This window comes from Siphateles boraxobius, unplaced genomic scaffold (genome assembly GCF_051911475.1).
Source record: "Siphateles boraxobius isolate OS27281-9 unplaced genomic scaffold, OSU_SipBor_1 12, whole genome shotgun sequence".
Classification (NCBI taxonomy): Eukaryota; Metazoa; Chordata; class Actinopteri; order Cypriniformes; family Leuciscidae; genus Siphateles; species Siphateles boraxobius.
This window is the reverse complement of record NW_027508722.1, coordinates 27,149,303-27,174,482: the sequence shown is the minus strand read 5'-3', so window position 1 is coordinate 27,174,482 and position 25,180 is coordinate 27,149,303. Positions and strand designations below refer to the sequence as shown.

Sequence of the window (25,180 nt, the reverse complement as noted above, 5' to 3'; positions counted from 1 at the left end):
CTAAGAAACTGTGACAAAGACTTGGAGACATGAGGAATGATCCTCACGCAGGAGGTGAACTGAGGTAGCGCTCCCCCCAAAATGTCTGTGGGCCGGGCCTGAGGAAGACGAAGAGCCAGTCACGACGAAGGCTCACGCTGAGAGGATACGCTTGTCTCTCTGCCTCTGTTGGTGCATTCCTGCAGGTTGATTGATTCGCTTGAGTGGCAAATCGTTCAAGTTGACAAATCATCCGATGACACCGCAACACAAAACCGGGCCCGTACCCTGACACCTAACCTGTGAGGAGAACCGGTCACACAGGGCGGAGGGAGAAACGCATGGAAAGGGGGAGGAGGCGAAGGAGTGGGGAGCTGGTTGACCCAGAAGAAGATGGTGATACGCCTATTTTCTGTCTCTTTCTTCCTCTCACTCTCTCTTTCTGGAGCAGGGTGTGATGAATTCCCCTTTAGTTCATTCATCTAGGAAAGCAAGGAGACGTGTGAGTGTGTATGCGTGTGATGTGATCCATCTCTGGGCTGTTCAGGAGAGCAGCGTGTCCCTGATCATAGACCCTATCAATCTCACTCATAGCCTGACATCACTGCCGCTGTCACAGACATCGCCACACTCTTCTATACCTGCATTATGAGTGCTGGCAGTTCTACGGTCCTGGTATTGATAGAGAGACTATATTATCTGTAATGCTTTACAAGTAAAGGTTAATGCTACAAAGTTAAATTGCATAAGTTTAAACAAATATAAACTGTGCCTACATGTGTGTCTACACAATTTCTATACAAAATCAAACATACACATTGTTCAAAAGTTTGCGATTGGTGAGACTATTTAATGTTTTTGAAAGGAGTCTATTTTGCTCACGAAGGCTGCATTTATTTAAGCAGAAATTTAAAATTCTGTTACTTATTTTAAATAATTGTTTTCTACTTCAATATATTTTAAAATGTAGGCTAATTTATTCTTGTGATGGCAGTGATTCAGTGTCACATGATCATTCTAATATGCTGATTTGCACTCAAAAAGCATTTCTTATTTTTACAAGTGAAAACAGTTGTGCTGCTTAATATTTTTTGCTCTGACTGTGATGTATTTTGTTCGATGATTAGATGAATAGCAAGTTCAAAAGAACAGAATTTATTTAATTCTTTGTAACAATCAAGCGTAGCGTCAGTTCTGGCAGGTCACGTTAGTCAAACTCGCATCAGCTGACTCTCAGCTGATCCACGTCTACCTATAAGAATACGACGCCTATCACTGTATACATATATAAGCTCCTTCAGTATTATCAGCAACTATCGCGTTTCTCAGGAGCTAATAACCCTCCTACATCCCCAGTATTTTTGATGCTCTCCTTGCTCTTATCCATGCAGGGAGTTCTCGCCCAGAATGGAACCATACCGCCAATCCAAACTATATGCTAATTGTAAATCGTATTTGACAATAGTGGTCCTGACAGAAATGCCTTTACTGTCACTTTGGATTTGCGTACTTGCTGGGAAAACAGTATTACTTTCTTATTAACCCTAAACTTTTGAACGGTAGAATACATTTTCAAGTAAATGAAAAAATATACATAAATAAATGTCAATATATTAAATTAAATTAATATCTTATATATTATATTTAATTTTTTACATTATTTGAAATAAATAAACAAACAAACAAATAAATAATACTTATTTTATGTATACTATACTATACTATAACATGTTTTTATGCACTACATTTTATTTTTGAAATTTCACACTTTTACCAATTTTACTCTTAATTTAAAATGTGGTAAATAGTAAAAAAAGAATGAAGTGTCCAAAGTTTTGACTGGTTTTGCATGTTCTTAAGCTTTAACACATCCACATAGTCAAATATGCAGAGAGATATAACTTGTGTATGTTCACACTTCATAGGAACAGAAGAACAGCTACTATCCACAATGTACCTGTGAAATGCAGAAAGCAGCGGACAGACGTTTGAAGTAAGAACTTTCTTACCTATGCCTACACACATTCAGACCGACACTGTGCACATCAGAATCAGCAGGCCATATAAGGCTCTGTTCGCACCTGACACTTTCGACTGATCAAATTAGGCTTGATCAAAACATGCCAGTCAAGATGGCTAGTTCTGAGATGCACACACAAGTATACACACTCAGCAAAGCCCAGCTCAGGCTCTGACCTTGGGAACAATTAGCATGACTGATGCGCCCTGAGCTGAATACTGAACCTGCTCTGCACAGCTGCACACGAACACAGTCCAACACATTATTGTCAACAGTCTGCACGATACAGACACTTCCCATCATCGACACTGATAGAGAGATGTACTCTTGCTGTATATACTCTTAGAAAAAAAGAAACTCTTAGAAAAACTTTATGCTGAAAAAGTGTGTGTGTGTGTGTGTGTGTGTGTGTGTGTGTGTGTGTGTGTGTGTGTGTGTGTGTGTGTGTGTGTGTGTGTGTGTGTGTGTGTGTGTGTGTGTGTGTGTGTGTGTGTGTGTGTGTGTGTGTGTGTGTGTGTGTGTGTGTGTGTGTGTGTGTATTACTCAAGTCTTCAGAAATCATTCCAATATGCTGATTTGGCATCCAAGAAACATTTCTTATTAATATTACAGTTGAAGACAGTTGTGCTACTTAATATTTTTGTGGAAACTGTGATATATTTTTTAGGATTTTTGATGAATAGGAAATTCAAAAGAACAGCTTTTATTTGAAATACAGTTTTTCGTACCAATGCCTTTACTGTCACTTTTGATGAACTTAATGCATCCTTGCTGAATAAGAATATTATCTTCTTTAAAAGAAAATCTTAATGTCAATGAACTTTTGCACGGTAGTGTTCATTTTATAAGTAAATAAATACATTTAAATTAAATAAATTAAATACAAAATGCTTTTTTGATATACATAAAATAAGAAGAAATGTACTGTATTATAATTTATATTATATAAACAAATAAATAAATAATACTTATACACTATACTATACTATAACATGTTTTTATACATTACTTTATCACTAGGAAAAACAACCTGTTAAAAATGAAATCTTCAACCATTTAAGAAATGTGTCCTTATATAAAACCTTTTTTGGCATAAAGTGTTCTTTAAAATTGAGTCAAGAACCCAACTTAACTTTTTTATTTTAAGAGTGTACAATTATTAATGTTGTTCTTGTAGTTCTGGATAAAACATGATGACTATATGCTATGTAATTGTTACAAAATAAATACCAATTAAAAATATAAGCCAGTGCATTTCCAATTGAATCATTCAGGTAGATTGATTATTCTCAGCATAAACTAAATAAGAACATGCATGGCTCCATTGCATCTTGGGATTGCAAACCAGTCCCACAAGCTGTAACTGCAGTCTGGGTCATCTATCCTCATCTAACATATTCAAATCCACCCCAGTCTGAGTGTCCATGTACACTTCAGCAGAAAATAAGCTTACACTGCTTCCTAATGTTAACTAATACACATACGCTGGATTTAAGCTGGGAAGCTTGAGCATACATGGACTTCTGTGAGTAAGCCTATAGAAATACGACTGTAATCCATAATTCGCAACAGAAAACGGCGAATTCAGCTTATAGGACTCGTGTATGATCTGTTCTGCTGTGGGCTGGAAAAAGTCAGTGAGCAGAATTACTGGAGAAAAAAACACCCTTAAATGATATGTAGCCTTTGTGAGCTCTGATGAACTGGAACAGAAAATAACATAAAATACAAATGCTGAAAACCTAACCTGGATTCTTCAAAAACTGGTGTAAATGATTATTGGAGTGATTTTGATATACATACTACAGACAGACAGACAGACAGACAGATAGACAGATAGATAGATAGATAGATAGATAGATAGATAGATAGATAGATAGATAGATAGATAGATAGATAGATAGATAGATAGATAGATAGATAGATAGATAGATAGATAGATAGATAGATAGATAGATAGATAGATAGATAGATAGATAGATAGATAGATAGATAGATAGATAGATAGATAGATAGATAATCAAATAAAATTATCATTTTGAGCAGAGGGATAAACAGACATCACAAAAAAGGTTAAATGCGACCAAATCTACAACAATGCACATAAACCTGTTAAACGATCGAACAATTCATGACCTCGAGCATGCTGGGAAGAGGGCGAACAGGACTGAACCACATAATAATACACAAAAAAAGCTGAAATTTCAGTGAAGGCCTATATAAACAACAACAAATAATAATAAAAATAATTACTTACCCGATGAGCTTGTTGGTTCGACATGAACAATCTGAGCATATTGTAACAGAAAAGCTGCATTAAGATGCATTACTCGTGTTCCTGAAAGAAGCAAGCTGTTAGAACTTCAGAATAGTAAGTAAACTTTAATAAGCAAGAAAATGTTTGGTTGTTTTTCTGCATTATTTACATGATTTAAGAAGCATTTTTACAGTGATGGAGATATGAGATAAAGCACAAGGTGAAAATGTAAATTTTTCCAACCTTTTGCAAACGTCAACCACACTAAATGTTTGTTCAGCAACGGCAGTATCAGCTCAATGTGAACACCTCACTGCTAGATTATAAACAAAGCAACAATATCTCTCCTTTTCAGTCGTTCTCCTCCCATTCTTTCTCGTCTGCACTAAACCTGTCTAATGCTTACATGTTTAATAACGATCAAATATGCGCTAACAAATCTGTACATAATACTTTCTCTCCTTGTGTGATAACGGTTCAGTGTTATGCTAAATACCCCAGCTACAATTTGTTGAAAAAATGAACACTTCATCTTATTTTACTTTCTTCTGCTTTACTAAAAACAAAGGGTAAATCCTGATTAGTGCTTTGGGTTTTCTTGGCTTCCGTTCCCTTTTTAGTCTCTGTTCATTCAAAACTGTGCTGTGAACTGCCCTGTTAGTTGTCTAGCACTTCTTTTTTGTAGTTAATTATATTCAAATGCTGTGTAGAGGTGTGGAGTATACATACTTTTCATTGCTTTGCTCAGCAGCATTGTGCATTCGGTTTACTGAGCTTATAATAGCAGTGCATGTAAACCTGTGGATGGCATAATGCGTGAATGCCATGGGAAGTACAATGTTCACACTCAAAGCTATTCTTTGATCTGAGAGCTATTCTTTACACTGGCAGGATTTTATTTTTGTTTGTTCAGTGTGCGGTCTCTCATTGTTTTTTGAGGAGGCACCAATGACAGTCTATACATACTGTTTTTCTTAAATAATACTTATATATCATATTAATATATTACATAGCCTATATGTGACCCTGGATCACAAAACCAGTCACAAGTCGCACAGATATATTTGTGGCAAAAGCCAACAATACATTGTATGGGTCAAAATCATCGATTTTTCTTTTATACCAAAAATCATTAGGATATGAAGTAAAGATCATGTTCCATAACATATTTTGTAAATTTCCTAACGTAAATATATTTTAAAAATTATTTTTGTGAGTGAATGCAGCACAATCGCGAACATAAATGGACAACTTTAAAGGCGGGTTTCTCAATGTTTCGATTTTTTTTAACCCTCAGTTTCCAGATTTTCAAATAGTTGTATCTCGGCCATATATTGTCCTATCTTAACAAACAATACATCAATGGAAAGTTTGAGGTCCAGGGTCACATTTATTATTTGCATTCATCCCCAGGTTATGTAAGTAATGGTTGTTTTTTTAATTATATATTACATTATATTATATTTAATTTACTTTAAAATGGTTCATACTTAAAAATAAATGTATAATGTACTGTATATTATACATTTATTTTTTAAGTATGAACTAATTTAAAATATATTAAATTGATCTAAAGTGACAGTAAAGGCATTAATAATTGTACAAAAATGTTTGCATTTCAAAAAGGTTGTACTTTTGTATCACAGATTTGTCATTGGTACCCCCTCAAGACACACAATATATCACACAATATGTCACATACACAATATCCTCACTATATTAACTAACAATTAACTACAACTTTTGTCTCAATAAAGTTCTAATTGCTGCTTATTAATAGTTAGTAAGGTAGTTGTTAAAGGGATAGTTCACCCAAAACTTACTCACCCTCAAGTTGTTTCAAAACTGAATGAGTTCCTTGTCTTATGTTGAACACAAAAGAAGATATTTTAAAGAATGTTGGTAATCAAAGGGTTGACGGCAGCCATTGACTTCATAGAAAAAAAACTGTCTGGTTACCAACCTTCTTTAAAATATCTTCTTTTGTGTTCAACAGAAGAAAGAAACTCATACAGGTTTGAAACAACTTAAGGGTGAATAAATGATGACAAAATTTAAAATTTTGTGTGAACTATCTCTTTAAGTTTAAGTATTGGGTCGGATTAACTGATATAGAATAATGCTCATGCTGAATAAGGCATTAATACAGAATGTGCTACTAATAAACAGGCAATAACCTTGTAATATGCATGCTAATAAGAAACAGTTAATAGTCAGAATTGGACCCTAAACTAAGGTGTTACCAGAAGTATTTATATATATATATATATATATATGTATATGTATATATATGTGTATATATATATATATATATATATTCACTAGGCTTGGTTGATATTTAGATCTGTACTTGTTTCTGTGAGTATGTTGAAGGTCTGTATAAGTTGCTGCTCATTAGCTGTACACAGATAACCAGGTCCGGAGCATTTCAGGGACCCGGCCAGCACCTACAAACTCAATCTAAAACTAAATGAGCAGCTCAGGAAACACTGTGGCCTTGACTAGCTGTGTCCTGCCCCGCAGCTACATTATTGAGCCATGCTAATAACCTGGCTTCACTCATTTAAACCAACTTTAACACAATTTTACCAACTTTACATACACTCCTTCCACATTTGAAATAGACCGCCTCTCTCTCTCAAGGCTGTTTCAGCACTGGTTGCACGTGTTTGCACAGATTTTAATAAGCACAGGAAAGAGGTGTTTAAAGGCGAAGTGAGGCATCAGCCATACCGTTAGCAGCGCCGCGTTGTTGTTGACTTAAACAAACCCTCTGCGAGATCTGGAACTTGCCGCACACACAGCTTTACTACTGTTAATTGGTCATTAAAGGTAGTAGTTTGCGGGCCTCACTAAATCTTTAAACAGGCCATGAAAAAACAGTTGAGGCTTGCAACTATATGCCTGAGGAAACGGAGTGATAACAGGCATGCTTTTGATCATTACCTCAGAATTAGACTGTCTGTTGATATTTTTTTTATTCTACAACTATAAACATCTTTGAAAGGATTAAAATAATGTTTTTATCAGAGTTTTGTAGTTTGTACATGCAACATGAAACCAGATTTCATTAATTAAATAATTAACTCACCACATGGTACCAGTCACTGTAATTCAGTATTAAATTTAATGATGCACACCATGCATGAGGCTGTGCAAAGTCTCTGGTGGATGCAGGTTATCGCCCACAGCTATTGAGCAGAGTTTGGGAATAACATAGCCTTTTAGAAAAAGCACCTAGCAGAATTTCTTCAAGATTCATTGAGCTTGCAATGACTTTTCCTTTTTTTTTTTAAGACATCATCAAAGAATACATCCAAATCCCACCTGAACTCCTGTTTCCACAGTCCAGAAGGGGCTATCTTTTAAAGAATATTTTTACAAACGCATCAGGGTTGATGTGCACAGGCATCCTAGGCAAAAACACTCTGTGGCGGACAGGGAGCAATTCCTGAACCTGCTGATCTCCAGGAAAAGTCTGATGTCACAGGTTTATTATGCAGAATCTGCTCTCTGAAGAGCAGTACAACAGATTTGTGGTCCCACTCCTAAAAAAGAAGTTTTTGAGGCTGTATTAAACCAAATCTTTTAAAAATGCCTGCATATTTGCAAAATACCTTACATTTTAGATGTATTGTCAATTTTAATAATACTTCAAAAAAGTGTGTGTGTGTCAGTAAGTTATTTTTATAGTTTTCAGATTTCAATTACAATTTAATGCTGTTCTTTTGTTTCACACAAAAAAAAGAAATCACAAACGTTTTCAATATTGATAATAATATAAAATGCTTCTTGAGCACCAAATCAGCATTTCTTGAGGATCATGTGACACTGTAGAGTGTAGACTGGAGTAATGGCTTCTGAAAATTCAGCTTTCCCATCACAGGAATAAATTACATTTTAAAATATATTAAGTAGAATTGTTATTTTAAACAGTTATTACTGTATTTTTTCATCAAATAAATGAAGCCTTAGTGAGCATAAGAAAATTCTTTCAAAAAAAAACGTACGGACTCCAAACTTTTGAATAGTAGTGCATATGTACATATATATTAATATTATAAATATATAATTATATTACACACAAAGAACATGTGGTTTGAAATCAAGTATCGTTTAAGGAACATTTTTCTTAACAGAGGACGTCATCAGTTTCTATCCAACATGACTGCAGCACTCTCAGATATTGAAATATAGACCACACATTTATCTAATTTATAAGTCAGTCAAAACAACACCTCTGTCAATTTATCTTTCAAGCCTGAAACGAGAGGCTTCTGATGTCAGGGGCTTCATTAGTGAAGGAAGAGCTGATAAATTTAAAGATAACAGCTGTCGTTCAAGCATGCGCACACACACACACACAGATTCCCAAAGAGTAATGATTTTGTTATACTTGCATGACTTCTCTTTTATTGATTTCAGTCATGATATCACCCCCTGCACTGGGATCCTTTTCACCCAGCGCCCTGCTCTGTCCTGTGTGGGTGCACATATGTGCAAAATACCAGCAGTTGGTGTCCACACAGTACGTATGGATGTGTGTGAGTGGGAGAGAGAGGGAAAGAGAGAGAAAGCCAGTGTTAGGGTGCGTGGGTAAATATGTCAGGGGGTCGCTTGGTCTCCGTGACATCTGTGGGAGCCGGGACTCATTGTTGGGGTATCAGTTCAGCCCGTCAATAATGAGGCAGTAGAGTGTGAAGAGAAGGGCGTGACCGAGTCCCCTCTCGTATACACACACACACACACACGCAGACACACACAAACGTATAAACACACATTCTAACCCCGATTGCTGACCCTTCTGTCAACCCCCTCCCCGCTTTCTCTCTCTCCTGCCGTCTGTGCCCCTGCACCCCAGCCGTTCCCTTTTCAGCCGCTCTCCCTCATTGCCCCCTTCCGTCCCTCTATTGTCTCAGTTGGGGATAAACAGGGCGACTCGACCCTCGCATGTGCTGCAGACAGAGGCCCTGTTCTGTGATCAGCAATAAACTCACCTTGAACTGAATCACTTGGGTTCTGAAGCCTGATTGTTTAAATGGAACTATAGTGAGTTTTAACCTTAAAGAGCTGCTTCTATTTTACCTGAACTTTAAAAATTACTATCATTAGTGTAACTGTAACAACATATAGGAAGACTGATTTAGTCATATTAAATAATATATTTGACTTGGGGAGAAAAAGACAGATTATATAGACATTACTTACCAAATAAACAACTAAGGTTGAAGAGGCCGGGGAGTGTTGTAACACCAATGTCCTAAGTCGTAAGTCTATATATATTATTATTATTTATTTTTTTAATTTGTAATCATTTGGATCATCTGCATTAGCAGATTCTCTTGTTTATAACATCCACATAAGCTTTTCATTTACATGTAAAAATATAAATAATGGGATGTTTGTAACACTTGCCAAAGAACTGGACACACAAAGATTTCAAAGAAAGAAATATGCAAATGTTTCCTATATGTTTATCCTTTTAAATAAAAAAATGGAAAAATGGAAGTACATTTCATTACCAGAGTAAATTCTTGCACAGTAAAAATGTGATAAATAAAATGTGCATGAATTTAATTATTGTTCCAACCATGGTGGTGAGGTAGGTTGTAACATCAGCACTTTGTACTTGACATTAATTTATACTGTTTAGGAATAAGCTGAGTTTCTGAACTACACTTTAAATATTTAGAAGACAAATAATGGCAGATTATATCAAAGTTTGAGACACATGTCTCAAAATGAAACAAAATGTGTTACAACTCTCTTGGCTGCACTATTTTTAGGTTATGTGAAAAAACATTTTCATAGAATAGCAATATGCAGGTAAGCTTTTATTTGTTAAGTCTAAAACTTTTCAGCATGATTCAAATTATTCAGAAACTCTATAAAAGTATAAAATGTAGGTCCAAATTAAAGCTTGGCTAATCACCATTATCCTCCTCACTTTTGCATGACTTTTAACTTGTTGTACATACCTGTAGCGAGTGATTGAATCTTGAATTATGTCTTTTTAAAAGTACTCCACATCGAGAGATGTTAATCTGAATATATTTGGCGCTGTCTCTGAATGGAGTGCATGTAAATTGAACGCATAATCGTTCTTCTCGGACTGACTGAGAGTCAATGGGATTTCAGCTGTGCTGCTTGCCAAGGTTCTGACTGCCATCTACAGGCTGTTGTTATGATTGCAGCCATCTTAATTATTATTTTTTTAAACAGCACTACGTCAATGAGCTCTTCTTTTTGGAAGGAACATTTAAAAAAAGAGGTCCTTTGAGATTATGATATTTGATCTAGCATGATGAATATTTGCAAAGTCATCATGAATAATGTGACAGTGCATGATATAACGTGCACAAAAATATTTTACTTTTATAAGAGAAGTTTTCGTTTAATTAGCTATATCGTAGCCTATTCCGTCACGTATCTTTCACTATAGGCGGCAACACAATAAAAGTTGCAAAGAATGAGCTCAGGAGAATGAGGGAAGCTCAAGTGTCCCTGATATTATACTAGTTATAAATATAATAAGGTTGAATTGAGTTATACTGGAGCCTGAGGGTTTGCTGGGATAAAGCAGTGGCTACTTAACAACTGGGAGAGAAGAGAATATGAAAACAATACAATTATTCCTCTCAATAAACTACATGATGCAGCCTGCACGCACAAGTCCAAGAACTATGCTTTTAAAAGTAAATTTGATTCTAGTTATAGGCCTAGGTATATTTTCCACAGTGTTAGAAGATCAAATGTTTACAAGAATTTCTGGATTTGTCTTAACTTGTCTTTTAGCGTGCCTAGCTAATCATCAACAATCTTATGATGTGTAAAATGTAATAAAGTGATAAATGCTAATGAGATACAGTGATGTGGTTGTTGTTGCTATGGTAACATCAGGAGAAGGTGGTTTCGCTATAGCAAACATTTCACGAATTTGTTGATAAAACGTTGTTTGAAAACACTGTTGTACAAGAATAAAATAATGGTAAAATAAATATAACATATTACACCTCAATCTTTTGTTTTGTTCATCTTGAAAACACTAATGAAGATATTTTAAATGAAATCTGAGAGATTCTTGTCCCTCCATTGACAGTCCATGCAACTACCACTTTGCCGCTTCAAGCATATAAGCTTTTATTCAAATATAAACATCGATCAGCGGACATAAACAGAAGCTCAACCGAACCTGATTGAGGTGTGAGAACAAACCTCACTGGTTCTTGCGGAAGCTCAAACGTGCTGCGTAACACAAGAATGCTTTACTACAACTGATGTGTGCATTGAATGTTTAAGTGAAACAAGTGGTAGTTGTGTGGACTGTCAAAAGAGGGGCAGTTATCTCTCAGATTTCAATAAAATATCCTCATTTGTGTTTTGAAGATGAATATAAGTCTTACAGGTTTGGAATGACATGAGGGTCTGTAAATGATGACAGAATTTAGATTTTGAACTAATCCTTTAAGCTATCTTGTTATTACAGTTACGACTTGACGTGAACACAGCATAACCTCGTTGTTTTGGTTCAGGGGGAACTGTAAAAGATGGCTGCTGTTTGTTTGCGGCGCTCAATGACTGTCTGTCTACTCTACATAGCCTTAGCGAGAGGGTGCGCGGATGTATGGAAATACATAGGTTGACAGGCAGGTAGGACATCCTATCAATCGGACCGAATGCATTGGATGAATATTTTTTGGTCCTGAAACTTCCACCGTAGATATTTTTACTATTTAGACCACTTCTTTTATTGATTGCTATCAGGATGTAAAAAGAGTTTCAACCAGTATTACAAAGTATTTATTAAAAAACATTGCCTACCCTACCTTTAATTAGGGGATTTATCTTCTTCCAAACTCCACGTAATTCAGATCCAGATTTTCCACATATTGTTGTTCCCCGGAATCAATTGAGAAAAAAAAATTCTATTGAATTACAAAGCTAGTCTGTCTGTTGTTTGGTTTTACAAATGACATAATCCTGTTTGTAATTAAGAAAAAACCTTTACTCTGTTATTGATAGCTACAGCCTAATTATTGATAGGCTACAATATTTCCATTTCCAACGTGCATGTTGTTTTACAAACACAATTACACATTTCTGTGTCGATTCAGTCTATTGTGTTGCGCTCTTTTTATTAAAATAGCCTATGTACTACTGATTACAGACTATGAATTCAGCAGCAGTGTCATATTCTGCCTCCTCCTGCTCCAGATCAGCTCTCCTATCATCTTGCTTGTCTAGAGTGATTTTCTCAATAATGTATTAAACTGTGTGTTTATTATTTACTGTTTACACAAGCTGTGTTGGAGTGACAAGCACAGTCTGTATGAGCGCAGTGAGGCTCACAGAGACACGCTACACGCTCCAGCGAAGCCAAAGCTGCTGGACTGCAACATGAAAGACATCTCGCTTCATACGAGCTGTTCTACACGCACCCCTAGGTTGTCAAAGAAAAAAAAAAATGGGGCTAAACATGGGGGTGTTGAGTATTGATATTAATATTAATGGAGTACGGTAAAAAGTGACCAGTGAGTCTTTTTATGCCTTAAGTTATAAAGTATAATGTAAATGTGAGAGATAAAAAGTTTCCTAGATACACTACTGTACATCAAGACTCCCTTGACAGTCTTCACAAGAGCAACACTGTGAATTTTGAAGCAAACTACTTCTATACAGGATGACATTGTAGGTGTTGTATCACTGTTAAAAAAAAGCAGAAGTCAACACCACAAAGGCAACAGAAAATCTGCATCTAAAATGGCCTTTATTGCTTTAACAGACTGTTTGATGCTGTTAAAATGCATTAATGCTCTAAATATGAAATGATCCATAAAACATGAAAATATTAAATTATGTGTTAATACAAAATATAAACTTTTGGCAACAGCAAGTTGCAAAGTTAATTTATTGACACAGAAGCAGAATGGGCATCAGAGCCGCCTTTGATACTAAGGATTGAGACGAGTCTGAGTTGTAATATTTTAGTGTGGCTTTTGTGCGACATTATTCGAGTCTTTACACGGAATTTGGAGACAAAACTGAAACTGCTCTTGCGCTAATAATAATTGTAAAAATATGTGGTCATATGCATATCAAAGATCAAGCATACTTAAAAATTGCATGCCATTCTCTTTTTTTACCTATCATGTTTCTACAAATGTGATTAAAAAGAATATTTGTTTTATAGATGGATTAGAGCTCAATGCATAAGAATATAAGAAATAATCTGTTTTAAATGCTCGTTATCATCTTGTGTGTTGCTCCAGTTTCATAGAAACTCTAAATGAACACACAAACAACGAAACATTAAATAAACACACACACACGCACAAACAAACATGCAATTTTCCAAACTATAAAACGAGGGACATCAAATGCAGCTATTTGTTTGAGGCCTGTTGTCGGGGGAATAGGCTACACGACTGCCTGGCTTCATTAGAATTCCTTTCAAGTTGTGGAGTGCGGCCTCCCTGTGTTCATCTCTCTATATCCCCTGACCCTGACGATGCATCTCCATGGGGCTAAAGAAAGGGCGGGGCATGCGCGCACACACACACACACACACACAGTAACATTCTCCTCCTTCTAAACACTGTCACCCCAACGCATCATCCTCCCAGGGAACGACAGAGAGCTCCACCTTCACTCATAGTCTGGGGAATGTGGGATTGTGAATTGAAACTGGCAGAAGAAGAAATGTACACAGTTAGTGTGGTAGTTTATTTTGCAATACAATAAAAAAAAAAAATAGAACAGATGCAGGTAGTCAGGTTCATTATCACAATATTAACAGCCACAATTATTTGAAGACCCTGAAGTGAGGTGCCGTGAGGTGCCGTTTACACGGAAAAGAAAACTTTTTTTCACGACAACGGCGTTTTGGGGAGACTGAAAACGCAAACTTTTGAAAACGTTTCAAAGTGCAAGTTTTTGAAGACTATATTATTGTCTCTGTGTAAACTACAAAAATGTGTAGTGTTTCTTTACAAAATTACTTTGCCAACTACTGGTTTGGCAGGCATAATACAGCGTTTTTAATTGTTTTGCAGATCCGTGTGAACGAGGATTGTTTTGACAACGTTGTCGACTGTACACGAAAACGCAAGTTAAAATTTTTCCTTTTTTAGTACATCGTTGTCATGTAAATGACATTGTAAAAGGCAGATAATACGTTTGTTAGTCCCACTTACACTATCGTTCAAAATTATTTGGGGTTGGAAAAAAACACAATATTGTGAAATATATTTACAATAAAAAAAAACTGTTTACTATTTTAATATATATTAAATGCTTACTTTTCAGCAGCTATTGGTGCTAAAGGAACATTTCTTATTTTCATCAATGTTCAAAACGGTTGTGCTGATTAATGTTATTTTTTTTTTTATTTTTTTTTAAACCATGATCAATTTTTCAGGATTTTTGGATGACCATAAAGTTCAAAAGAACAGTGTTTGTTTAAAAAAGAAATCTTTAATGTCTTCACTGTCTTTTTTGATCAATTAGTAACTGTATAATTTTTATAGCATTAGTATTGTTACTTATTTTAATTAAAGCGTAGCCTTTCAAATACATTTTAATGCTTTTTATTTGTTTAAATGTTATACCACTATTCTAACACAGTCAGTGAGGAGTAAAAAGAGAAGTTAATAGAAGTTAATTGTAATACTCATAATCATTAAATAAATTATTATATATTATTTATGGTATATTCTTAATTTTTCATCACAAGACAGAAAGGACTGATGTATCAGACAGAAGGCCTGTTGCATTTCCAAAGGAACTCCTCATATCCAACAATCAATATTTAAATGCATGCTTTATAATCACAGATTATAAAGTTGCTGATATTTGTAAGAGACAAATGTACCTTGATCTGGGACCAGGACTAATCTGGGACTAATCACAGTTAAATAAAAAGTGTTACAACCATCCCCATTCTCTTCTGTCTATTATCTAATAATTAATTTATGGTCAGTCATAGCTAAATTCAGCATTATGTTAAAATCTAAAGAATATAAAAACTGCCATTGTATGTCTTTTCCTTTTTTGTCACAATTAAAAGGTGTTTTATCAACAATGAGTGAGCATATTATATTTGTTCTGAATCTCTGCACTAACTACAATTAACCAACTCCCAGCTAAATAAGAGGTAAATTACCCACATGATCTTAATTTGTTCAGTGATAAAGAACAAGAGGTCACAGTCATTCAGTACATTTTAGAAGGGGGGTTGTGTAAGGTAGCCTTTGGCAGGAGTCGCCGGATGGTCAGTGGTGGGTGCCAGGCCACGTGGGGTGAGGAGGATAAAGAAGAGGAGGGGGTTGAGGAAGGAGCCTGGGCCGCCCGTCACACCCCACTGCCTGTCTGACGGGCCAGGGGCCAGACTGACACCCATAGGGAGTGGGAGAGAGAGAAAGTGAGAGAGAGAGAGAGAGAGAGAGAGAGAGAGAGAGAGAGAGAGAGAGAGAGAGAGAGAGAGAGAGAGAGAGAGAGAGAGAGAGAGAGAGAGAGAGAGAGAGAGAGAGTAAAAGTCTCAGTGACCGACATTGCACACAGTGCCAAAGTGGCCCGAGGGCAGCTGCTCAGTGGGTGTGTTAGCAGTACAGCAGCCCTTGTGCGATGCAACCAGACGAAGAAATTAAAAAAGCCAAAAAAACAGGTATATGGCAAAAAAAGCTATAATAACCTTTACAGACTCAACCATAATCTGTTTTCTTTAATGATTCCAATGCATGATGTTAGCAGTTTACAAGTAGCAGCACTTAAGTTTTGATAAATAAATAGTTAATTTAATTAATAATTTACTCACCTTCATGATGTTCCAAACTTAATTGATTTTCTTTGATCTTGGGAACACTAAAATGGACATTTAGCAGGATGTTTGGAGCAGAAAGTTCCAAAACTGACAAAAAAGCACCATAAAAGTACAAATTTGACTTTTACACACTATGTTCGGAGTCTTCTGAAGCCATATAATTGTTTTGTGTGAGAAAAAGACCTCAAATTTAAGCCATTAAAGTTGCTCACAACTCGTATTCAAGTTTGCATATGCTTATCATATGACTTCAGAAGACTATAAAATATAGCACGTGATTCTTATGAGACACTTTTATTACTTAAAGTATCCATGACAGTGAGAAATGTGTTTGCATGTGTGTATTAGTGTGCTGACATAATGCCTTTCAGGGTATTTGGGTGCCAATGTAAACATGACACCCTCACAGAGAAATCGCTAGTTTCTAGTGACAGCGGTGGACATGTCGAATCAAAACTCCTTGATTCTCTCTTGCTCTGTCTCACTCACACTCAGTCAGTCTGCGCGAGCCATTAAGTCATTAATGTAAGTTGTGGCTATATTTCCGTATGCATATTACTGTGTTGTGCAGTTACATTGCAAGTGTAAGGGTAAGTATGTTTATTTACAGTACTGAAATATATATTACGTTTATGTGTGTGTGTGAGTACAATAGGTTGGGGGCCTCAGGGGCCCTTGCTAATGAGCTATCTGTGTGTATTTCTAACAAGAACACACTGCAGTGCTCACAGCACTATCATCAGGGGCTGTGGCTGACCTTGCTCTGCTGCTAGGCTCTGTCATTTGCTATATTTATGGCACCGGCACCTATTTTGTGTGTGTGTGTGTGTCTTTATAAGAGTGGGGAGGGAAAGAAGGAGCCCCATTCAGGAAGCAAATACTGTGCATATCAGCATAATGAATCAAGTGCCTGAGCGGGGAGAAAGAGAGAGAAAAAAGAAAAAGAGTGGGAGGAAAGGAGATCCATTTTTCTCCCCCCCCCCCCCTTTCCAGTCGCAAACCCCTGCGGTTAGTCTTCCTTCAGTTAGTCATTTGGTCTCTGTTTTATTTTTCTCTCCTTGGTTGGAATTAATGCTAATTTTGTCCCTCTCCTTATCACAGGCTCTCCCATGCGTTCTGCACTGCACTTGTTCACTCACTTGGGGAAGATCTTCCACGTATCACTCACTTGACGGCTCAACAGCAGGTTCCCTTGGCCTGATATCGCTTTGCTCTCCAAACCCTTGAGAAACATCTCTGTAATGCCCCCCCACACACACACAAACACATACATACACACGCATACACACCCAATAACATACACTCACACACTTTATGGACTAGGAACATGCATGTATATTTAAGTTCATGTGCCTGTTAGTATGCAAAGCATCCCAAGACGGCAGTGCTGTGCAGAATACACATTCAACGTTGGTAGCTTGGCGCAACATTTTTCTATCACCAAGCGTCGCCAAAAGGCACATGCTACATGAGGGGATCCAACAGCAAGAGATAAAAGGGAAAGAAACAGGCCTGGCCAAAAGTAAAAGTTTCTAATTTTGTCCTCCAGGGCGAACGCTCGCTCATCCCTCTATCCCTACATCCCAAGGAGGCTCTCTGTCAGAAATCTATTCAAATCGCATTTTCTCTGGGATTTTATTGCATTGCACATCATCCCATCACCAAATGACAAATCACCTGTAAGGCTGGAGAAAGACTCAGTCTCTAGTTCCGGATCCAACCGGCATGTACTTTGTTTACGTCCTTCAGCACCTAAACAGATAAAACTCGGGAACCGCAAGCACCTTATGTCTGTCTGAAAGTTTTTAAGAAGTGAAGAGATAAGGCAGAAAGGATGTCAACAACTCCACACCTGACAGAGTTCCACAAAAGCACTCTCACACACACTTCTACAAGAACCTCGTCTCCTAATAAAGCCTGGCGATGAGAGTGTCGGAGAGGATAATTAGTTTATCCCGACACATGACAGCGGCACTGGCTGAATTGTTATTATTTCCCCTCTCCCGTTGCCGTGACACCGACGACGCTTCTGCGCCCCTGCCACCGCTCCCCCACATCCAGCTCGGCGCCACTTGATATATTCCTAATGTTCCTTAATATTTTCATTTTGATGTAATTTGTGGCCCCGGTTTTTTAAATATCCGCTCTGTAATAATGTTTAATTTCAAGGGTCAGTCTGCCAAGGAGTATATTAAAGCAGATAAAACTCATTTTCCAAAGCTCCAATATCGCGCCCAGATCAGGTTAGGAGGCCAGCCGCCGCGAATATTTCATCTTTTATCATGCCGATAATGGGCCGATGACAGAGGCGTGTTATTACAATGAGAGAATTGCTCATTTTCCAGGAAAGGGAAGGGCTGTGGGAAGCTGGGGGGTCCGGGAGTGTGTGTGTATGTGTGTGTGTGCGTGCGAGAGTGCGTGCCGACTCACTCAATAAAAGGCAATTCTTCCAAAGAGGAAAGGAAAGAGCGAAGAGGAGAGACGGTGGGATGAAGGGGGTGCGGGGGAGGAAAGCAGCTTGCTCCAGCCCGCCTTTGCTCTTATTTGATTGGGATGAATAATAAATGCAGGCTGGGTGCTGCGGTCAGGAGGCTGAAGAGGGGAAGGTGATGAGAGCTGATTTGAGGAGGGCCGTCTCGAAATTAACCTCTTTAATTGAACCATTAGGAAGAAACAAAAGATGATGAGAAAGGTGTGGAGGAGAGAAGAGCGAAGGAGAAACAAGGAGGCGGAGGGGGGCAGAGCTCATCAGGACTCCAGGAATTGGACCTGAAAGTGGAATGACTATGCAAACCGTCTCCGTCCCTCTAGCCCATAATAAATAGAGCCAATCAGAGGGGTCCTGGGGGCCAGATGGGTCCTGTACAGGTCAGACCCATTAGAGTCAGATTAGCCTGCTGACAGACCCATCACATCACTCAGTCTAAGCCACTGTCATCATCTTAACCCAATTCTGCTCCACTTATAGCCCACACCCTGCCTATGGGGCCGCATATACAGAGCTGTATCTGCGAGGACGCTTAACTCAATGCGTGACCCACAACATCTAACTCAGGTGAGGAGCCTTGAGAAACTGTAATAGTTTGACTTGTGTTGAATTCGGTAGCCTACCTGGAATATAGTTGGGGGGAAAATTAGTGGAAAAGCATCCTTACTACTATTGAGATCTGAACGCATCGCTTATTTAAGTATTCAAGATATCAAGGATGCATCAAATTGATCAAACGTGTCAGTAACGTGTCAGTATAATGTTACAAAAGATGTCTGTTTAATAAATGCATATAAATGCCATTCATTTCTTTTTAAAAGTATCACCATGTAAAAAAAAATGTTAAGCAGCAAATCTGTTTTTAAAACTGATAAGAAGAAATGTTACCTGAACTCCAAATCAACATATTAGAATGATTTATGAAGGATCATGTGACACTGAAGACTGGAGTAATGATGCTGAAAATTCAGCTTTGCCATCACAAGAATATATTATATTTTAAAAGATATTAAAATAGAAAACAGTTATTTTAATTTGTAATAATATTTCGCAACATTACTGTTTTTACAGTTTTTCTTTTTTTATTATTATTATCATTATCATTATTATTATTATTATTATTATTATTATTATTATTATTGAAAAATAAATAAATACATACTATTATTATTAATAATAATAATAATAATAATAATAAGCAATGATAGCATGAAAACTATCATTAACTAAATATAATTTAAAAAATCAGTTAAATAATAAAAAATATAGTTAAAAAACAAGGACAACCAAGCAATTTCCCAACAACCACTGAGAATGCCCAAACAACCACCTAGAAACAGCCTAACAACATTCAGAACAGCCTAGCAAGGACCTACATTAGAAACGTCCTAACAACCTCCCAGAACACCCCAGAAACTATGGCCTAACAACACCCAAACAACCACCCAGAACATCCTGGAATTGTGGTGCCAACTTTCACAAATAAGCAGCAATTACCATTTCTTCAGAAAAGTAAGCATCTAAGACTGAATATCCATATGCAAGATGTCAGTACACACAAGATGTTAGATAGCTACATGTAAAGAGCATTGCCTTTAAAAGAGTCTGAACACAGCTAAAGTTATTAAAGGTGTAGGTGAGTTTAGATTAAAGCAGCAGATTGAATTGATTGTATTAGAAGGAGAACTCAGGTTGCCCCAGGTGGTAATGTTCAGCTCTCATACCAGCCTTTAACAGCAGGGGATACAAGAACTACACTCATCAAATCATCCCTCCCTCCCTCTCTCTCTCTCTCTCTCTCTCTGAAGTAATCAATGTACCGGCATTGTGCAACAGCACCAGGATAGTCTATCAACCCCCTCCCGTGTTCATGCAAATATTAGAGCGGATCTTCTAAGTTCTACAAACTGTTTTGTGTGTGAAAGCTGTGACGTAATTGACAACACTTTCAACACTTCTAATGTAATCCTTAAGGCAAAAGCATGAGCTCACAAAGATAAAGATGTAAATATGTGCTCACTTTATCGAGTCACCCCTATACTTGAGGCCAAATATAAAAATAAAAAAAAGAAGACATGGCTTACCCTTAAATCTCAATCTCCATAATCACATATGGACCTTAGGAACTCGGTTGTCATAAGGTTTAAACTCAAAGTACACGTAAAGCGTCAGGCAAGCATATCTGTAAACATTGGGAAGAAGGTTAAAGGCAAGAGTGTAAGCTGAGTGTTAACCGATACAGAAGTCGGCCAGAATTAATTTATTCCGCAAGCAAAAGTGTCCAATAACAGGGGATTTATACTGAGATAATTCAAGTAGTATTCAACTAATCATGTGATTCAAAATGGCCGCCGCCTTAAAGCGTCCCATGTAAAATAAAACAGCTTGCTGATATGACTGGGGTCAGCTCATGTGGACATGATTTTAAACAGCTGTTTTAAAAAGTAGGCTGCTATTCATTTCTCATCTGTAAAACTTTTTAATGAGGAAAAGTGCACCTTTGAGGTGTGCAACAGATGTGAAGGAGAGGAGGAAGAGGGCAGGGCTGGTAGAGAAATGTCTTGTCCATAGAATTAACCATGAAAGGGGTGCCAAGTTGGTCCCCAAAACCCCTAGGCCAGGGTGGAGAGAGGGGGAGAGATGGGCCAGCAGGCTGGGGGCACCTTGGGGAGTTGAGGAGGAAGTGGCATGCACCATGTCTCTTGCTCCTGTTGTTTCCTCATTTGATTTTGATGAATAATGCATGGGGAGGGGGGCCCAGCCTTAAAGGGGCACCGCTGCCACAGTGGGAGTCATTACTGAGCACAACGCACTGATGAGGAGAAAGAAAGAAAGAAAGAAAGAAAGAAAGAAAGAAAGAAAGAAAGAAAGAAAGAAAGAAAGAAAGAAAGAAAGAAAGAAAGAAAGAAAGAAAGAAAGAAAGAAAGAAAGAAAGAAAGAAAGAAAGAAAGAGAAAGAGAGAGTGGGAGGCGGAGGGGGGCAAAAACAAAAAAGAAAATTAGAGAAGTAAAACAGTTCTTTGAATCTTCTTCGAACACTGCAGATGAGCTTCATTTCATATCTGCTGTTTTTCTGAGTTAGTCAGAAATATTTTTGTTTTTGCTGTGCTTTTTAATTATTGAAATTAAGTTCATTTATACATAAGTTCTTGCATGTTCCAAACAGCTTGTCAGTCTGTGTATGAGTGGTGGGGATTGTTCAGCGACTCTTTCCACAGGTTACATTGTTACGCCATGAGTCTTTATGAGTGAGTCATTGAATTGTTCACTCAAGCGATTAGTTCCGAAACAATTCGTTCAGAAGCTAAACAAGACTGAATGAAACATTCCTTTTAGCAATTCATTCAAAAATATTGATTAATTCAGAAAGGAAACAAGTGACTTATTTTACAAATGAGTCATTAAATAATTAACTTAAACGATTTGTTCAAAACACTGATTTATTCTGAAACTAAACCAGTGACTAGGTGTGTTTATCTTGAAGCTGCGTTGCGGAGACCGATCAGTGTATGACATCAGAGTAAGAGCGATTCGAAAAACATACGGATCTGTCTGGCCTCTAATCGTTCTTGTGGTACTTTAATGTCATAGCCTACACCGATCGGTCTGCGCAGCGTCGTTTCAAAGTGAACACACCTATTGTCTTCAGGTGGGATTCACTGAATAATTAATTCAAGCGATTCATTCAAAAACACTAATTCATTCAGAACGTAACACATGCACAAGTCATTGAATTGTTCACTTAAGCGGTTTGTCATTCTCTCAAACGATTCATTCAAAACACTGAACAGCCATCTATACTCCCTTTAGACATTAGACGGGTCACAATACAGTCACAGAAATAAACCTGCTTTTTATAACCAGACACACCATTCCTCAAAAGAGATGACTTTCGGTTTCAGCATTACCGGAAAGCTGCATTTATAGAGTTGCTGATTCATGTGAGCACTTGGGACCCGACACCGACTTCTAAGAACACGTTCAAAAAGTACGGCATTCAAGCAGGAACTGGGCACAGAGAAAGAGTAGGGTAATGCTACAGAAGGGGATGCAGCAGGCACAGTGCAAGGTGTCATCACTCATTTTGATTGGGTATTACAGCATGACGGATGGGGCCCCGCGGGCCACCGCGCGTCTCCTCCGTGCTTATTACAGCTGTTCTTAAGTGGGAGTTGATTTAGCTTAAATAGGTTGTTTCATAAGGAGAAGACACCGGCGCTGTCACCACATCTCTGTTCCTTTGCACTGTATCACGCCACTTTAATTGAATAATGCCTCCTCTACATACCTATTAGTGTGCTTAGCTACATACCATGCCCCTATAATTGCTTATACAACCCAGCTAATTCCACCACTCCCCTCCTTTCCTTTCTTTTCATGCGATATTTCACGCGGTTAATATAGAGAGTGCGCCGGCAAGGATAAAGACGGCTTGTTTAAAGGGTTATCAGGTCTGTGCAGCACCGTGATGTCTTTTATCCACCCTCCATAATTAGTCGTGTAATCATTAAGCTACAGTTTATCAGGTTTTAGGGCTTTTATTAATTACAACACTCGGGCGATTTCACACCACTTTCACGGTCACGTAATTCACGAGCCATTGTCATGCTGTGTGTAAAAGAGAGATGAACAAGGTTTTCACAATTGCGTCTGACATTATTGCAAAGATTTATCTGAGCTAGTACTGCTTCAATATTATCAAATTACAGACATCCTGCACGCGTCACGTGATGCAAACTGCTTTATATTACAGAGTTGGTTCTCTCGGGTATCCTTAACACTGGTGATTGTACCAATAAGATTATTGTACTTCATGATTTTAATCTACATTAGAAGCTTCCTGTAATCCTAAGTCTGCAGTTTAATAATTAATTTGTTATAGGCCACTATTCTTGCTCTATCCAGCTCAGTCATTTGGCTAACAACAAGGTATTTGGCCCTATAAGATTTATTTGTGGATGTAGCAATTTTTGGCTTTCCAAAGCTGTCCAGTCAGCACCATCAAATGTTCCCACTGACATCAGCACCATAGACAGCTCCCCCCCAAAAAATCCCTTCAAGGCCTGTAGGACACCACTTAAAGAAACAGTTCAGACTAATTGATTCAGATAAACAATTCTGTCATTATTTACTCACCCTGATGTCGTTGCAAGCCTGCTATTGTTCTGTAGATTTTCACAGATCTTTTCCATACAACAGCAGTTCATGGGGGACACAGGACGTCAAGCTACAAAAAGGCTCTATAAAAGTAGTCCATACAACCTGTGCTTTATGTTCCAAGTCTTCTGCAACCATACAATAATGTGGTGAGACGAATAGACAGAATTTAAGCGATAATTCAATGATAGACATCCAACCTGTGCATGTTTTATTTGAGAATCGTCTCTGGTTACGTATGTAACCCTAGTTCCCTGAAGGGAACGAGACGCTGCGTGACAACGCTTTGGGAACGCCCCTGCGTGAGTGCGTCATGAAGCACGTATGAAATCAGTCCAATGGCGAGACGGAACGTCATAGGCGGGTGACGTCATCGACCAGGAAACTATATAAGCACCCCAAAACACAAGCGCGTCAGCTTCTGATAAGACTGAAGCAAGTGCTCACGGGCATGCTGGGAGTATGGCATAGACGTCTCGTTTCCTTCAGGGAACTAGGGTTACATACGTAACCAGAGACGTTCCCTATCAGGGAACTCGAGCTGCGTGACAACGCTTTGGGAAGGCTAATACCAACGTCGCCATACGAGCAAGTGTCCTTCGTGTGAAGTCAGAGCGCACATTCGGACGAAAGCACCTGCGCCCCTGGAGTGGAGCTGAAGTCGAGATGATAAAACTTCACGAATGTGTGCTGTGAGGACCAGCCTGCTGCATCACAAAGATCCTGGATTGATACTCCTGACAGGATAGCCTTGGAGGCAGCCATACTCCTGGTTGAATGAGCCCGGACAGCCAAAGGAGAAGGCTGACCGGCAGACTCATAGGCAAGTGAGATGGCCTCGACCACCCACTTGCTCAACCTCTGCTTAGATACTGGACAGCCCTTCTTAGGGGGTCCAAAGCAAACGAATAGCTGTTCACTCTTTCTCCACAGGGCAGCTCTGTGGACGTACGCATCTAGGGCCCTAACAGGGCAAAGCAGATTTAGTTTCTCTTGGTCCGACGTTAGAAATGGAGGAAGACAGAAAGCCTGCAGTACAATAGGCCTGACCACATTGGTTGGTACCCTTGGAACGTATCCCGGCCTAGGGAGGAGGAAAGCCTTCACCATGCCTGGTGCAAATTCCAAGCACGAGGTAGAGACCGACAGAGCTTGGATATCTCTTATTCTTTTTAATGAAGATATAGCCAGAAGAAAGATAGTTTTAAGAGTGAGGAATTTCTCCGAAACTTCTTCAATGGGCTCGAACAGTGCTAGAGAGAGACCTTCTAGAACAACCGCCAGGTCCCAGGTCGGCACCCTCGTGCGAACTGCTGGCCTCAGCCTCAGAATGCCACGAAGGAAACGGGTTACAAGTGGGTGTCTCCCGAGAGAAGCACCACTCAAAGGGACGTGGTAAGCAGATAAGGCCGCCACATACACCTTCAGTGTGGAGTGGGATAACCCTGTGGAGAAACGCTCC

The 25,180-nt window shown here is 38.2% G+C and overlaps 1 long non-coding RNA gene across 2 annotated transcripts in view; it reads right to left on the bottom strand.

The window, feature by feature from the left end:
- Positions 1-295: 295 nt before the first annotated feature.
- Positions 296-25,180, bottom strand: part of LOC143724105 (uncharacterized) — a 36,924-nt gene continuing 12,039 nt past the window's right edge. Inside the window, exons 1-4 of one of the 2 annotated variants that reach the window (XR_013197287.1) lie at positions 10,235-10,315; positions 7,584-7,804; positions 4,257-4,337; positions 296-461 (exon numbers count right to left, since the gene is read on the bottom strand). This is a non-coding gene — a long non-coding RNA (uncharacterized LOC143724105). Of the gene's footprint in view, positions 462-4,256; positions 4,338-7,583; positions 7,805-10,234; positions 10,316-25,180 lie in introns of those variants that run through there. The other variant, XR_013197286.1, reaches the window with a different exon arrangement.